The sequence below is a fragment of the Orbicella faveolata genome, unplaced genomic scaffold, assembly GCF_042242905.1.
Source record: "Orbicella faveolata isolate gen_17 unplaced genomic scaffold, um_ofav_v1 contig_46, whole genome shotgun sequence".
NCBI lineage: Eukaryota > Metazoa > Cnidaria > Anthozoa > Scleractinia > Merulinidae > Orbicella > Orbicella faveolata.
Window position 1 is genome coordinate 32134896 of NW_028301576.1, and position 17605 is coordinate 32152500.

Below are 17605 nucleotides of genomic sequence, written 5' to 3' on the forward strand. Positions count from 1 at the left end.
GTACCAGTAGAGAGTGAACAGGAAGTGTGCATTCCCTCAGCAGTAAATGACAATGAATCTCATTTAAGACCACGACGAATCACAGCCATCAGGAGAACTGCACCGGAAACTGAACTCATAGATTTTGTAGAACGTTGTTAAGAAGTTTGCTCACAGAAGTGACCAAACCGGGGGAGTGTGTCGTGAAAATTTTCTGTTTTGTTTTTAATTTGTTTCTGTTGGATCGCACATCTGGGACAGTGTACATTTCACCATTTGATTGACATTTATCTCATGATTTTGTGTATATGATTCATTTTTTTCGATAGACATTTCAGAGTAAGAATAAATTCAAAACGAAATTTGCGATGTTTTATTCACGATAGTGGTGTCAGTCGTTGTGGCTCATGTATGCTCTTGATAAATAAATACAAACATAACGAGAACCAGGGTCTCAGTGACCACCAACCAGTAGTTGTTTTAGTTTGAAACGGACATTATGTTTACATTTCATAATGCAGAAATTATGCCCATATTTGACAAACTTTTGCTTGTATGCAAATCCGGCAAATGTAATGTTTGTCTAGAGATACACGCAAAGATGCTACGAATAAAATAGTCGCGTACATGTCCATGAAATCAAATGGTCAACAAAATACCTTTCATCACAAAGGTCAATCAATCATTTTTTTATACTTTGTAGTCCTCTTTTGTCATAGTCTAAGCTGCAGCCACTGCAATAAATATGTCAGTTAGAAATGCATAAAAACGTAGTGATAAGTTATAAGCCAAAGGGAAAGGAGACTATTAACAGAACTAAAAGATCGTGATGTATTATGTTTAGGGTTTGTCCTACATTGTTTTGGAATTGAATACTGTATAACATCTGTTTACATTTGTATTAAACTGCCATGGCAAGCTGTGTCTGGCTAGAGGATCGTTACTCATAAATCAAATGTTAAAAAACCAATGATAATTCATGGCCAACACCAGCTACTGAATAGTGCTTTCTATGCTTCTGCTGTTCAAAAAATAACTTGCTCAATTCATGAAAACACTGGTCATCAATAACTGGACGTAAATGCACAGTAGACATCATGCGCATTCAAGTGAAACATTCTGTAAAAAAATACTCTAAAACTTTAACTTCTTCCAGGCTTCTTAGGCCCCACAATTCTACTAAACATCACATAATCACCTGCAACACTACAGAAAAGAAAAATGTAATAATTATTTTCAAAGTAAAAATCGTGTAGATGGCCATGCATAATGTTACATTATTTTGTACATGCCACAACAAAGTAAACACAACAGTTGATCAATGATTTGTAATCCAAATTACGCATCATTGTGTTGAGCTAATAATTATAAAAGCATTTTTCATTACCGTTCTGCCAAGTGTTGTGAAAAGTTGCCAAAGCATTGAAAACATTATTAAAGCATTCTGGGACATTATCGAATGTTGCTTGCGTTTAGAGAATTTGTCAAGAAACATTGAAAATGCATTGAGGATCATTCGCCAAGCATTAAAATGCATTGACAGTGTATTCACAATTCATTCAAATGCAATTCCAGGTAATTTTCTTTAAGCCTGGTTTTCCCAAATAGGGTCACATATTTCAAACTATTTTCCAGTCAACTTGAAGATAGGTCTGTTCATTATCACCATTGAAGTTGAAATCCAAAGAATAAGAGCTTTTACAATTTCTGTTTCTCCTCCTTGTTCATTCAAGTTTTAAATTTAATAGAAAAGCAGAAATGAAGAAATAAGGCTGATCCACCATTATTTCACCACCAAAGTGACCCATACCTTTACAAAACAGGTATTCTGAACTAACTCTTGAAGAGGAACAGCCCAAAATCAGTAGTGAATGCAATCAAGGGTCATCTTATGAACCGCAGTTGTACTGTCACCGTTGCATCCCAAAACAAGCCACAGTTGATAACCCAACAATTTTTAAGGCCAAAAAATTCTCAAATGTCAAAAACAAAAAGGAAAGAATCAATCTTTAGTCAAATGGCTCAGTTACCTGAGAGGCTAGCCCACATGGGAACCAGAAGAAAACAATTTGGACAAGTATTTGAATAAAAACTTTGTAAAATCTCTGCTGATATTAGGTATAATTTATCTGAAAACTGTTTTATTGGTCCTGCACACCAGGAAAAAACTTTGCCCTAATCCCATCTTCCAAACAGAATATCTCACTTGAAGTATTAGATAAACGTTTTAGTAATTAAGTAGGTTTCTTTTGCCCTAAAAGTGGATTAAATACTGTGACGAACTTGCAATGGTTGGGTTTTGCCTGGAATCCCGAATTGAGATCATACCCAGTCCTTTGTTCACCTTGGTGGAAGATATTTCCTTTTCACAACATTTGGCACGGTTGTCACCAGTTATCTGGAAGATATTTCCTTTCCACAACATTTGACATGGTTGTCACAAACACCAGTTATCTGGACATCACACCACTTGCAACCTACAATTTCCTGTGCAATGTCAGTTTTAGTGGAATGAAGACAAGTTTGGCCATGTGTCTGAAGAACCTTCATTTCTTGTTACCACTATTTCTACTGAATCAATCATATATGTTTATGGGGTCCAAACCCAAGTGACAAGTCAGCACACTATTACATCAAGAGCATGATGATGCATATATGATAAGGACAAAAAATATGCAAGTTAGCCTCCAGGAATACCTTGAGTATTTTTGTACGTTTAATTAGGTGAACTTTACTTAAATTTTCTTTTAAATATCTTGACCGGTCAGAGACGAGACATGACCGAGCTAAAATTACTTTGGCCAGTCAACATGACCGGCCACAGTCCGAAAATTATTTTGAGCCCTGAGAAGGTACTGTAGAAACCATTGTAACAGATTACAGTGGCTATGTTGGTTTCTCAGCCCTTAATTTTGTCCTTTGTTGTATTGCCTCCCAAGTGTGTCCATAAAATCTTTCAACCCCATTTAAAATATGTACATCACCAGAAAATACCACTACAGACTGTTGCTACTACACAACATCCAAACAAAATTTGCAAGTGTTGAGCGATTAAAATCAGTGAAGCCATGCAGCAAAGGTTTTCTACAGTAATAATTGAGCCTACAGTTTTAAAATTTCTTCAGATAAATGGTATGTTAACTACTTTTACATTATGTGGTGATTTGCCCCATCAAACAATGCCCATATTTCTATTGACAGGGACGTTTCATGACACAGTCATTTTATGTATAGATATAATTGAATTTGATGTTCATGTTTCTTTTGTTACTGATAATGTTGAGGTAGTTATGTTGAGGTTAGTTTGTTGAGGTAGTTATTTAGTGACTAGTTGTAATCAAAGATTATGAGTGTGTTTGACGCAGTCACTTTAATATATACCTTAAATAAATGATTTCACTAGCTGACTTTCAACCTCTGTCTATTGCTAAAATCAATGTTTTTCATCTACAACCGAGGTTTTACAGAGATATCAGTGTCAAAGTCCATGCCAGTTTAAAGTGGTGCTATGACAAAAATTGCATTTGTCCTATCCAAGCCATTTTAAAACATAAACAAGTAGTCTGTATGAGAAGAAAAATGTTGTTTGTGATTTTCAAATATCTCTTTTCGTTCTAGAAATATTCAAGTTGTTACAATATGCAAATTGGCCAAGTGATGACTTCATACACTGTCGGGGAAAATAAGTTAGTTATCTATTAATAATAAGTTGAATATTAAATGTACAAGGAATTAGTCAAATGATTACGTTATAGTGTGCAACATTTCACAGTAAATTGAACTCAGTCCGCAGTTTATCAGCTGATGTACTTTGCACGCGTTAATTGAACCAAATAGGGAAGATCACGTGAACTTCATAAATTGTAACTTTACTCTAGGTAGATAGATCTATTTACATACTTGATTTAATATTTATTGGATTGAGTGTATGACATCATCGGTCATCTCATTTGCATATTTTACACACATTTCAGACTTGAACATCTCTGGAACTAACGCAGATATTTGCAAACCGTAAACAGCATTTTCAATCTTTCATAGACTTCTTTGTGATACAGCTAAAAGCTCAAGGGGTAAAAATTTGATCATTGTACCTCTTTATTAACCCTTTCATGTGCAAGCGCATATATACGCGTGCTTCCAAAAGTGGACAATATTTGGACACAATATTTGGTTGAACATGATGTATCAAGTACCAGACCCCTCTCAAAAGTAAACTCACATGTCTTTTGATGTTTTCGGCCATCTTGGTGAGTTTTAGAGCAAATTTTGTGGTGTTTTCACGAGTTTCTTCACACGTGTGTTACATGAGAAAATACTGGGGCTTTAAAAATGGTAGCACGACAATATACGGTCGAGGAAGTCACTGAAATCGTTATCAATTTACCTTTTGATGGTGATGAAAGTGAGCTCAGTGACTTCGCAGGTTCGGAAGGGGACGAAGGTGATGGTACATAACAACAACAACAAAAACCTTTATTAAACAATCAGGATGAAATGGATGAATTCTCCGATGAGAGAGGAGGAAGCCAACAATGTCACGGAAGACAACCCATCAGTTAGACATGGAAATGGTTTTTGGGGTCGAAGAGATGAGGAAACTGTTCGTGAGTAGCCTGAATTTACTGGCTGCCATGGACCAACACAGCTCCTTGGTATTGATGCTGAACCCGTGGACTTCTTTGATCTTCTCTTCCCAGAGGAACTCTGGTCTTTGATCGCCCAGGAAACAAACAAATATTGATTTCACCAAGGAGTTTCAGTGGGATAATGACACAAACATTGAGGAAATTCGAGCATTTGTTGGCCTCTTGTTTGGTATGGGACTCCACAAAGTGCCAGAAATGAAACATTATTTCTGTGCTGATTGGGTTTTTGGTGTTCCAGCCTTTGCTCAAGTATTTACTTCAAAAAGATGGCATCAACTATGGAACTACTTGCATCTTGCAGACAATGATGATCTTGCCAGGCCCAAAAAAGGTGAGCAAGGTTATGAAAAAATTTGGAAAATACAGCCAATGTTTGTTGAGCTTGTGCCATCCTTTCAAGATCATTTTCACATTGGACAAAATGTTTCTGTGGACGAAATTATGATCAAGGGAAAGGGGGAAAAATCCCTTAGAGCAATATTTGCCCATGAAGCCTATCAAACGAAGCAGCAAGATATTGGCATTAGCATGTTCTGACTGTGCATATGTCTTTGACTTGAGGGAAACACTGAGCATGGCTTAGCTCACGGAGTTGTCACAGACCTTTGTTTACTCAAACTTGGACCCAACAACCATGTTATCCACATGGATAATTTTTTCACTGGTATTCCTCTAATGAGACAATGCTGGTATTTACAGTGTTGGGACAATTTGAAATAACAGGTTTCTCCACTCTGCCTGTCTAAAAGACAAAACAATGCTAAAGTCAATGAAGAGGGGTGAATATCATACTGCTTCATCTGGGTCAATGGTGGCTACTGTTTGGCATGACACAAAAGTGGTATCTTGTGTGTCTAATGTTCACGATTCACATGGTACCTGTTGAAAGAAAGAAAAAGGATGGTACTGTGTGCAACAGCACCTGCGTGCCTCGTTTTTATTTCGTAGAATTTTATGTATTTCCCTTTTTACCCCATTTATGTCACAATGATTTTCTGCTAGCTACCACGTGACTATAGCTTAATATCGCGAGCACATGTAAAAAGATACGATAGGCTCACAGAAATTCGACAGGAACCACCAGTTATTGCTGTACAACTCAGAACCTACTAGGGCGTTCACCCCAACACGTCCTACCATACAGGATCGCTGTAACAGTTGGCACAATAAACCTGACCCTTGTGGAACCTGTGAGTCTTTAGTCTTTTAGTTTCACAGATCTCTCCGCTATCGGAGCTGACGCCGCTACACTGTGGTTCAAACCAATTCTCCACCACGTGTTCAGGATTACAATGCCAACATGGGTGCAGTCGATAAGTCTAACCAGCTGCGGCAGAGTTATGCTATTGACAGAAAGTCAAGAAGGTGAAGGTGCCTTTTTCACTTTCTACTTGACTTGACAATGGTCAATGCTTACATTATTTATTGTCAAACATTCAAATTGCTGCAAAATCCACCAAATGTAAACCAGAAGCCTCTAAGCCAGGTTCAGTTTCGTTCCCAGGTTGTCAAAGGGTTAGTGGGGACTTTTTCATGCAAGATGAGACCAGGTCCTCCAAACCCCCAGTATGCTTTACCAGTTGTAAGAGTGCCTGGTCATGAGTCTGTAAATATTGTGAGCTTAGGTATCAAGAAAAGGGGGAGGTGTGAACAATGCTGTATTGGGGTTTATGGAGCTAAAAGAAAGGAAACTTGCTTTGACTGTAGACAATGTAACAAGCACCTGTGTAATTCTCAATGTCATGATGAGTATCATTGTTTTTTTTTTGTATGAAGACAACCTCAGAAACCTAAGAAACCAAAGTTTCAATGTTTTATCTCATGATTTAATGCAATGTAATTATGTTATCAACAATTGTAGCTGTAATTGTAGTAATTGTAGCTATTAAACTTTGTTAGACATGTCACTAGTCTATCTTGCCGTAAGGAAACTGCTCCTTTGATTGCATAAGCGAGCGACAGTGACAAAGAGTGAAAAGAACTTTGATTATTGCATGGAATTTCAATGAACTTTTTAAATGTTGTTCTTTAGAACATTTCAATACAAATACTTTATGCTGTATTTACCAACTGTTCATGTTTAAAGATGGTTCAAAATGATATTATGGACATTTTATCAGCATGATTATCTAATATTTTGTAATTTTTGTCATAATTTGTCATTAGTCAGTAATTTACGCATAAATTATGACATCTGTCAATCAAAATAAAATGCATTGACTTGTCAACTATGTCTGAAAATATGAAGTCTCTGGGCATTATAGTTGGTGAGATATGATGAAAAATGTGTAAGTGTCAAAATCTGTGAATTTTACCAATATTTCTGCACATGAAAGGGTTAAGAGGTCTCCTGTACAAAGATCTACAAACTATGATTTGTTCATACGTTACGTATCAGCATCAGTTTCCATAGATTCACAAGTTTAACAGAACTAAAATATTCACCTTTACAGCCTTCAAATTTCATGCTAAATATTCCCACATTAACTGGTAATGTTCAAGCGAAAAAGCTAATTTGTAAAAGTACATTGTACATACATTATTCTAAGCTGAAGATTATTTTGCTATCACGTGCTCGTTTAATGTGCGAAAACAAACTTTGTGTGACTGATACAAGAATTTCCTGTGATGAATAAGGTACACATTAAAACAAACTCTGTGGGACTGATTTGAGTATTTCCCCTGATGAATAAACTAGTAGTAATCAGAGATTATGTGAGTGCGTTCAACGCTCTCACTTTAATATATGTATATACCATAAATAAATGATTTCACTAGCTGACTTTCAACCTTTGTCTATTGCTAAAATCAACATTTTTTCAACCGAGGTTTTACAGTCAGATATGCATAGTGTCAAAGTCCATGTTAATGAAGAGGTCACAATTTGTTGATACGTTGCGTGATGCTGCCAGTTTCTATAGACTCTCAAGTTTCATAGAATTTTGGCCTGCGAACAGGCTCCTGACGAGGACAGAAAAAAAATTTCGGCAAGTGCGAAACAGAAGAATTATGAGAGCAAAGTGATCGGGGTGGGGACAGGGGAGCCTGTAGACTTTGTTTTTGATGTGCCTATCCACCCTTGGTGATAAGCCAGTAACAAATCAGTCAATGAGGTAATTAGACCTGTCAAGAAGCTACATTTTCGGTACTTGCAAACAGTTCTAATCGAGCTAATCAAATAGCTGGGCCGGGCGTCATAATATAGAGTGCAAGTAGGCAACATGTTCATGGAATATTTCAAACCTAACTTTGTCCCACCAGAGCCAATACTCAGAGAGCTTAAAACATATTTTGCAATACTGAAATGAGCCAAAAGAAATTATAAGGTGTCAAACTCTGCAAAGGCAACAAGCAGATAACAGCGGAAAGTCCAGAAACCATGCCTCTGACCTCTACAAAAAATTGCTGTAGCACCAGCAAACAGCTCCACTCCACTAGCTTCTATTTAGCATTCCTGCTCATAACAGAGCATAAAGTACCCTTCAGAATCACTTGTGAAATAACGAGAGGTCAAGAGACCAAGACTTAAAAGAGAACAGCAAATGCACTATTGTAACGAACCGTTGGAGTCGTACAATTTTACAAAGATATGTCAAATGTTCATCTCAAAGATGTCAACAATCAGCGATTTAACCAATCATATCATGATACCAGGAGCTGGTATAATAGAATGGCGGCATCAATAGAATGTCTACAGGCTCCCTCGCTTCGTTCAGGTTCACCAGGAGCCTGTTCGCCGGCTAATAGAATATTTAAATTATGTACATTATTCTAAGCTAGCATTTGCAATCACGTGGTCGTTTCGCGTGGTCATTTATTGTTAAAAAACTCCTTGCGACTAATTCGAGTATTTCCCCTGATGAATAAAGTAGTCTTATGGATCTTGCCTTAAGAGTACTTTTCCACCGATTCCAAACAAAATTTCGACCGGATAACAACTGAGCTATCTGTCACGACTGGCACTAATCAACAAATGGAATCAAAATGTAGCTGTTCCCACGGTTATCATCCCAAAGCCAAGTCGTGTTAATAAACAAGGACAATTCCCTCAGATTTCGATAAATGCTACCGTCGAAGCATTTAAAATCTAACGCTTAGAGCACATGATAGCGAAGCATACGGCGACTGAATGGAAAGAAGTCAAAGAAAGATCCATCAGAAAGACGAGCTCACATGGCCTGCTCACATACTCACATGTTCGCCACATGTCTTATCACATCTTAGCATTAAACGGTACCAGTTTACTGGCCGTGACAAGCCCCTACAAAAATCAAGCAGGGTGGCCATTTTGGTGTCCTTACAGGAATGTGGGTTTTTTGGCCTATAACCATGCACAGGGAGACCAACTCTGAAAAGCCACAGGTCACAATTAGGTTTGCGTTCCACTTCATCGAATGCAACTAGACAGTATTTACATAATTTGCAATTCCTTGGTTCAGGCTCACTCTTATCGATCTTGCCTTCAGAGTACTTTTCCACTGATACCAAACAACATTGGACTGGATTGAGACTGAGCTACATGTATCTGTCGTGACTGGCACTAATCAGCAAGTGCAATAAAAAATATAGCTGTTCCCATGGTTAACATCCCGTAGCCAAGGTGATTCAAAGTTGTGTTTATTAACATATACCAGTAAAATAAACAAGGACAATTCCCTCAGATTTTGATAAATGCTAGTATCGTCAAAGCATTTAAACTCACTTAAATCCGATGCTGAGAACACAAATAGCAAAGCCTACAGCATAGACTTAAACAGTACCAGTTTACGGGCCCCTGCAAAAGTCAAGCAGGGTGGCTGTTTTGGTGTCCTTACAGGAATGTTGAGTTTTTCTACACATAACCATGTACAGGAAAACAAACTCTGGAAATTAGGCTTGCGTTCTCCTAATGCAATTAATGAACCTTTTTGAACACGATAATTTTCCATTCCTTTTCTGAAGGTATTTGTAATCAATATGAACAATTTAGATTAGTAGAATTGATGTTTACTCTTCCAGAGCATCAATTTAGTAACTGCAAAGCACTGCCTTCTTTCCATAATTTTTCACATGAAGAATTGAGTTTTTAATTTTCCACCTCCCATGCAGGTCACACAATCAGATTACCAATTCATACTTCATTTTCAAGGAGCTACAGCCAACCAATAAGATGTAAATCAAATAATTACTCACAAACAGATGAGGACACTCTGTTTGAAATAAAGCACAACCTAGAATGCCCCCCCCCCCCAAAAAAAAAAGTGGGCTAAGAACTAATTTCTTAGTACAAAACATCACCAATTGCTGTCCTCAAAGTTCAGCATATCAACACCATTCTCACTGGATATTCACAATCACAGGAGCAACTAGGCAATAGCTATGCTCCCTCAGAAACATAATTTTCACTAAGCAATTCTTCAGTCCATGATAGCTCCTACAGGTGGATGAGTATTCAGAGAAAGAAAGCAACCAACGAAATAATGACATTGACCAAACCACTGAGCTGCTCAGGATAAAGGATCTAGCTGTTGCTTCCTTTCCAAGCATCATTAATGAAAGATTTCTTTCAATCAGACTTGAATTTCTTGATTCATAGATAAAGCACTTGGAATGACCGGGATCATCATGGCTAACTGCTGATTGAAATCGACATTGATCATATCTGAGTCCCAGAATGTGTAGAATGCCACTGCCACTATTACAGTAAGTTTGGTCAGTTGCTTCAAATTCTTGCAAATTGCATGGAATGAAGCCTCTGGAACACTAACATCCCATTGCAGCAGAAATGTTAGAGGGCCTTTGTTTTCCAAGAAATACAATATATGAAAGCAATCTCTACCAGCATGAAATTCTGCATAGTGTTTTTATATCATTGCATTAGCAGGTTCAACTTGGCATTGTGGACCAAAAACTTCCCCTCCATGTTGATGTTGATGCTGATCACTAGACTGGATAAGTAAAAACATTTTCTGCATGAATCACCATGGTCAGTCAGAGGAGTTCTCACAACTCTGACATATAAGAACTATCTTCCAGTCAAGAAATGTATGTTAAGTTACGTCCAACAATCCAGAAAAAATAATTTTACAAAATAACTTTATTTTATCATTATAAATTTTTTTTTGATGGGTGGGCGCATGGGTCTGAGTGCCCGATTCACACCCTCTCCTTCTAGGCTTTATCTATCTAGCTATCTAGCTATCTATCTATCTAGCTATCTATCTATCTATCTATCTATCTATCTATCTATCTATCTATTTATTTATTTATTTATTTATCTATTTATTTATATTCTTATTTAGTCTCTATATATATTTATAGTTTTTGCCCAATAAAGTTTTTTTTATTTAAGTGAATCTTCCAAATGGTCTTAAAGTTTACCTGTTAGTGGCTGCAATTCTAGACATACCAGTTGACATGACTTCCACTATTGCCTCTTTCTACCATCTTCCTCCATCACAATGTGTACTTCCCATCATCCCATCTACAAGGGATGCAAAATTGATATGGAGAAAGAGGGCAAGTGATATTTGTTTTCCACACTAAAACCTGTTTCCTAACGGGTTTCATATTAAGTTATGTAAAATACTATGTCATTGTGATTATTCTAAGTACTATTTAAATAAAGTCTCAAAAATGTTTATGCAAGTTGGCTCTTGACAAAACTTACATTAGCTGTGGTTACAACAAATACTTTTGCCATTGGGAAACTTGACTTCTTGACAGCTTCTGAGGGGAAATTGGATTCTGCTCCAGGTAAATTATCTCAGGCAAATTTTATCTTGTGGAGCTTGAGTACATCATGCCAAGAGAATTTCCCTCTTCAGTAAGTCTCCAGGGATTGATGGGAAAAATGAAATCATGAGGAAGCCACTACTGTCTGTTGGGAATGTTGTACTTCTCATCCTTCACAAGTTCAAGGGCTTTCAGCCATGCTAACGATGGCAGAATGGCAAAACCATTGTTTCTCATCTTGGTGATCAATACCAGCAGATTGATTTCCAACTCTGGCCATTCAGGTTTCTTTCTGAGGTTTACACGCCTCAGTCGTGTCATCTTCTTGAGGTTTTCTTTACTTTTTCACCAGAGCCTGACATTTCATTAACACTGAACTCACATTCAGCAGCACGATTCTCATTCTGCTATGTGAACTGGATAATTCTTAACTCATCAGACACAGTGTAGCTTAGACATTTTGTAAAGGAAAGTTTCATTGCCATATCAAAGTTCTGATTACTTCAGATTGACAAACTCATAGGTTGTTTAATTTATCATCTTTTTCTTAAAATTTAATACTCAGTTTAAAATATTCACTGATTAAAACTTTTAATTGGTAGTTTATTTTACTATATTAAATAAAAACCAATTACTTCAAAGCTTTTGTTTTTGTTTCCCTTTTATCTCATGCTAGTAACGATGTGACTAAACAATGGGATCCATGTATAAAATGTACTGAAAATTTGAAGGTTTATTTTACAGAAAAACGTGTGCATTATACATGTGTAAATAAGGTAGTTTCGCATCAACAAGCAAAACAGTATAAACATGGATAATCTGAATCTGTTTATCTCACCATGCTATTGGTGAATTCCTCATTCTTCAAAGAAATATATTCTGTTTTGGGCTGCTGAGATTTTGTAACATTCAGTCATATTGAAGAACCCAGGCCAAGCAGTTCCTGGCATTCATCAGACTCATCAAAAAGCAACAAAGAAAAGGACAAAGATGAAGGTAATCTAGATAAACAGTTTGAGCATTTGGATATATTTGAACAGAAACAGAGAACGGACAAGTCAATGAATGGATGCAGGAAAGTGCGCCTAAAGTGTCAACGTGCCACAGAAGGAACTTGGCCCTTTTCCATGACAGCATGGAAACCTTTCTGGGCCAAGGACAAACTTAAAGGAGTGCTAGAGGTAATAGAAAAAAAACAAACACAACAACTGCAGCTCATAGACCAATTTATGAACATTTCCTGCATCTAATGCAGTAATAGCTATTTACCACCTCAGAACACTACTGGTGGCTTGCAAAGATGTTATACCCGAAAGTACAGTTCATTTTTTACATAAAGACGACACTTTGAGGTCTTTCAAAAAACCTGATTTACCCTTAACCGCATAAGCATGCCACACAGCACTCCGTTGTTATTGCACCAAAATCCAAAGAGTGCCATCTGCATCTTCATAATGGCAGAGTCTTCAGACGCAAGTGATTCAGAAATAAAAAAACAAGGGAAATTGCTGAAAGTGACGATGAAAGCAACATTTTTGTTTCTGCTGTTGATACAGAAGACCTCTTTGAGTTAGAATTCTCAAAGATGATGAAGAGGATGGCGAAGTCAGATGGAGTCGAGATCTAGCTCCAATAAATGTGACTCCTTTCACTACAAGACCTGGAGCTGTAAGCAGAGTTGCCAAGGACAGCAAAGAAAAATATTTCCTGCAGCTCTTCCTGCTGGATGAACTTTTTGACATGATTGCCAAAAAAACAAACTGATATGCTAGTCAGCGTATTGCCTGAAAAACCAATCCAAAGTGGCACAATACATGCCTTGAAGAAATACAAACGTTCTTTGGTCTCCTCATGCTCTTGTGGTATCACAACCTCACCAAAACCTCTTTGTACTGGTCCACACAGGAAACCCTTGGAGTTCCATATATAAAAGAAATAGGTTTGATAAATTAACTCAATAACTGCACCTTAGTGATGAAAATAGGATAGCATTGTTACTTTTGTAACTTGTTTTCTTCTTTGTTTTGTTTACATAACTATTACTCATTAATGATTTTGTACATTTTTTAAGTGTGATTGCTGTGATTGCTGTGATTGCTGTGATGCTGTGATTGCTGTGATCAATGCAAGTTTCGTAATGTAACCTTTGGAATCATGTAATTAGAGACACCACTTCTTTATGAGTTTAGTTGTGCCATCTACGTTCTCGCTATTTTATGCTATTGCTGTCATTGCTATTGTTCTAAGCTATCATTTCTTCAATTGCTACCCTCGCACGAGCAAGATCAAATTGAGTCTTTGCTACATATTTTTAGTTGTAATAGTGTCGTTATAGTTTAAGATCTATGTTTCATCAGTATCCTTGATTTATGTTTTGTCTCTTAGCTAGTATTAGCTTACATAAGCCTTTTGTATCATTCTGCTTTTAGTTCAAACCACACAATCACAACCAGAACCATAACCAGGACTTTGCATCACAAGTACATCTCTATTTTGTGATCCTAATTCCTATATTGTTGATTCATCGCTCCCTTCCAATAGACGCTATAACGATTGATTTTACTGTGACCTGGTTTCTTTGGAATTACATTACAATGTGCATTTGAGTGTTTCAAGCTCCTGGGGTTATATGTTAGTCTACACATGGCTACACTTCTGGCAAGTCAAAATCATGAGGCCAACCAAATCACAATAAATTGTTCAAAGTTTCATCTTCTCTCAAAGCTGTTGTGAAAGCCTGTTGTGAGGAACATCAGCCTTGCCAGAATCTGTCGTTGAAGCAAAGATTTCCTTCAATGCACAGCTTAGCATGTAACAGTACATTCCACTGAAGCTGATTAAGAGAGAGGATACAAAGTTTGGGAATGTGCAGATTCATGTAACAGTTACATTTGTAATTTGCAAGGTTACATAGGACAACAAAACAGTGGCAGCACAGAGAACAGACTTGGTTGTTGTGTTTTTACAACAGATAAGCAGACCTTTCACTGGAAAGCATCACCAGATTTTGTTTCACATCCATTAAACTTTCCTGTAATTCACTGAGAGACAAAACATACATGTGTCGAACAATTTACTTCAATCGCCGAGGCTTTCCAAATAGTTTGTCACCCCCACACAAAGCTGATGTGAAAGCCTTACGAAAGAGTATGTCGAAATTTCATCCCCCTGGAAACCTTGTCGCATCAGTTTGGAAAGACACAAAACTAGTTTGCTTTATAAGCATCCATTCAAATTCAGTTGGCAACCACACAATCAACAGAAACTATTGTACAAGTTCTCACTGTTCCTGCCACCATTTCCTACAACAAAAACATGGGTGGTCTTGACTTGAACGACAAAGCGAGAAATTACTATGCTGTAGGCTGCGAGTTGTGTAAGTGGTGACATTATTTCCTGTGGTTCCTCGTCAATGTCGGCATTGTAATGCTCATATTCCGGAAAACAAAGTAGAGAATCATTGCTCCAGACCTCAGCTTTATTTTTGTGTTGAGTTGGCAATATGCTAATTAGCGACTTTTACTCCCATTGACTTAGCGTTTCAGAAGGGCACCAGTAATTAATGGAGATGTAGAAATATAGAAACTTTAGAGGACACTACAAACGTTGTTTGAAACAACAGCAAATGAAGTATTGTCAAGTGGCGTGTATGTCTTATGGAAAATGCATTTGCTTGGAGTGTTTTGCAAATTAGTCTGAAGCAGATTTGTAAGAATGGCAAGAAATCTGAATTTTTGCACTCAGTTCATCCTTAGACGATCAGCTGGCTAAATCTGTGCAATGAAATGGAAATGTGGGTTCCATTTTTTTAGTTTTGACTTCTTGAATGGAATGGTTTTACCTTTTACAGAGAAAAACATGGTGGATGACACGAGGCTGACACAAATTTTCACATTTATCAAGTTTATTCTCTTATTGTTCACTGTGAATTTTATTAATTCTTACCACACTTAAAGGGCTCATTGATTTTGTTTGCTACATTGTGAGGCTGTGTGGTGCTTAGTTTTTGCTGTAGACATTGTTTTCTCAGGGTTCTTCAAATTAGTCAATATTGTCCAGAAGAACTTAGGGAAGAGGACACCTGTGCCTATTATCCCCCTCAAAGGGTAAAGGGCTAAAAGGTATCAGACATTGCATGACTTCAGTGTTTCAGCCAGAAAATTCCCCTTGAGGGCCAAAGTGGCCCCTGAAGATCTTTTTAGGGGCCAATTTTTTAGGAAAGGGGCCAGTAAATTGAAGGCTACAGAAGGAAAAGATGCATCAGGGTACCAATGAAAATAAAGCAGTTTATTAGGATCTATGATAAAATTTAATAGTAAGTGCTTTTTGAAGTGTTTCTACTCAATAAAGTTTCTTTTGAATCAGATACTAGTATGAAGGATCTGTGCATTACAAGAGAACAATCCTTAGGCATACATGACATAGTCAATGATCAAGGGTTTGCAATGCATTATAGGGTGATTTCAAACACGGTCAGCCATTTGGAAGTTTTCCAATGTGAGAGAAACAATACTGCAAAGCAAAAGGACGGATTGACTTCTTTTCTTATGTTGAATGTTTTAGAAGCAAAGATCTTTCAATATGATTTTCTAGAAGGACATAATGCGTGACAAAATAACCGTTATTGATCGTCAACACAGAGAAATGTAGCTGCCATCATGGCAACTAAACCAGAATTTTGGTCACCAATGATGAAATGTTACTTGCACTGGCAACCGTATCGATCACAATTTCGAGCCCTGGGATGGCTTTTAAATTACTATGCCTGTGTTAAGCCTGCAGTGTTGTAAAAGGAAAGGGCCAAATTGGCCCTTTTTTGTTTTTCTGGGGGCCATCTCTGATTGTAACACAGGATTCCCGCAATGGCGCACTCTGGCGGAAACACTGTGACTTGTAACCAGTCATTTAGAGTTTGACAGACCAAAAATCTAACTTTTACACTCAGAGTAACACACAGTTGCCATCATTAAGCAATGACATCATACGTCAGCACAAGTTGGCACAAGGAAACCGAGAATAAGAGGATGTTAAGATTCATCCGTTCGAACCAAAGTGCACTGGAAACTAACCAAATGAATATAAAGTGATTTTGCCATCTGCTATCTTTGTTTTGCAAATGTGGGGTAATCAGCAAAGTGGACCTCAAAGTATGTTTGATTTGAAACTGAAGCTTGAGCATGGGTGAAAGTCATGATCACAGCTGTTGAGAAAGTACAAGATCCCCAAGGAGATCAGATGGAAACCATTCGCAGTTTCTTGACTTGATCAAAAGAGTGAGCTGTCTGAAATCGTTATTTAATTTTCCCTTTCACTTGTGTTGTGGTATTATAGTTGCTTTCACAGTTTTCAAAGCCAAAATAATAAGGAAATCCAGTCAGAGGGAAGTTGTGTTTTATGCTGTTGTTCTTCAGCTGTAAATGGTAGAGATATGCAACCCTCCAAGTTAACTTTTTTCCTTAGTGGCCATTTGGCCACTGACTGTTCAGGTTTGGTCACCAGTAAAAAATTTTAGTTGCCAAAATATATGCATAAATTAATAATCAATTAATAATAGATAATAATCTTATTATTATCTAACTGTATTATTAATAACATTTTCCTTGAACCACCAAGTAAATTGAAGTCCCGTTCAGTGAAAGAACTACCTAATGTCGATTCACATATGCTTTTATTGGAATGATTGATGATCAAATGAAAATGAAAATGAAAATTAGGAAAAAAGTCGCTTCACAAAACACAGAAATATTTGTGTATATCATTTGTAATTCACACAACAGGAGCAGTGCAAACGACAGAGATTATACCAAGTTAAAATAAGATAGCCTCATTTGCAGCTGAATGGTGGAAAGTTTTCCAATGTTTATCGAGGCGGCATCAAATTCTTGCTGAGACCATAAAGTGAACACTATTTTTACCTTATCGCTTATGATCTTTTTTAAGTGTTCAACCTCGTTTTCTGTTTGAATAAGCAAACGATATAAAACTTCATCTCAAATTAAAGACTGTATTGAAATGGACAGAAAAGTTCACACTCAAATTGTTTGTCGTTTTGAATTTAATATGCGAACCGCAGAACATGAATACTCAACGCGAAAATACTTTCACAAGTTTTAGGGCAATCACTAAGACGGATATTTTTTATTGATGAAATCTCTGACAATTTAAAAATAAACCCAGGTTTGTTCACACAAGTGAAATTTGTTTACTACTGCAAGCCACTTTTCATCACAGTTTTTTTTATTTATAGAATCCCCCGTGCTTGC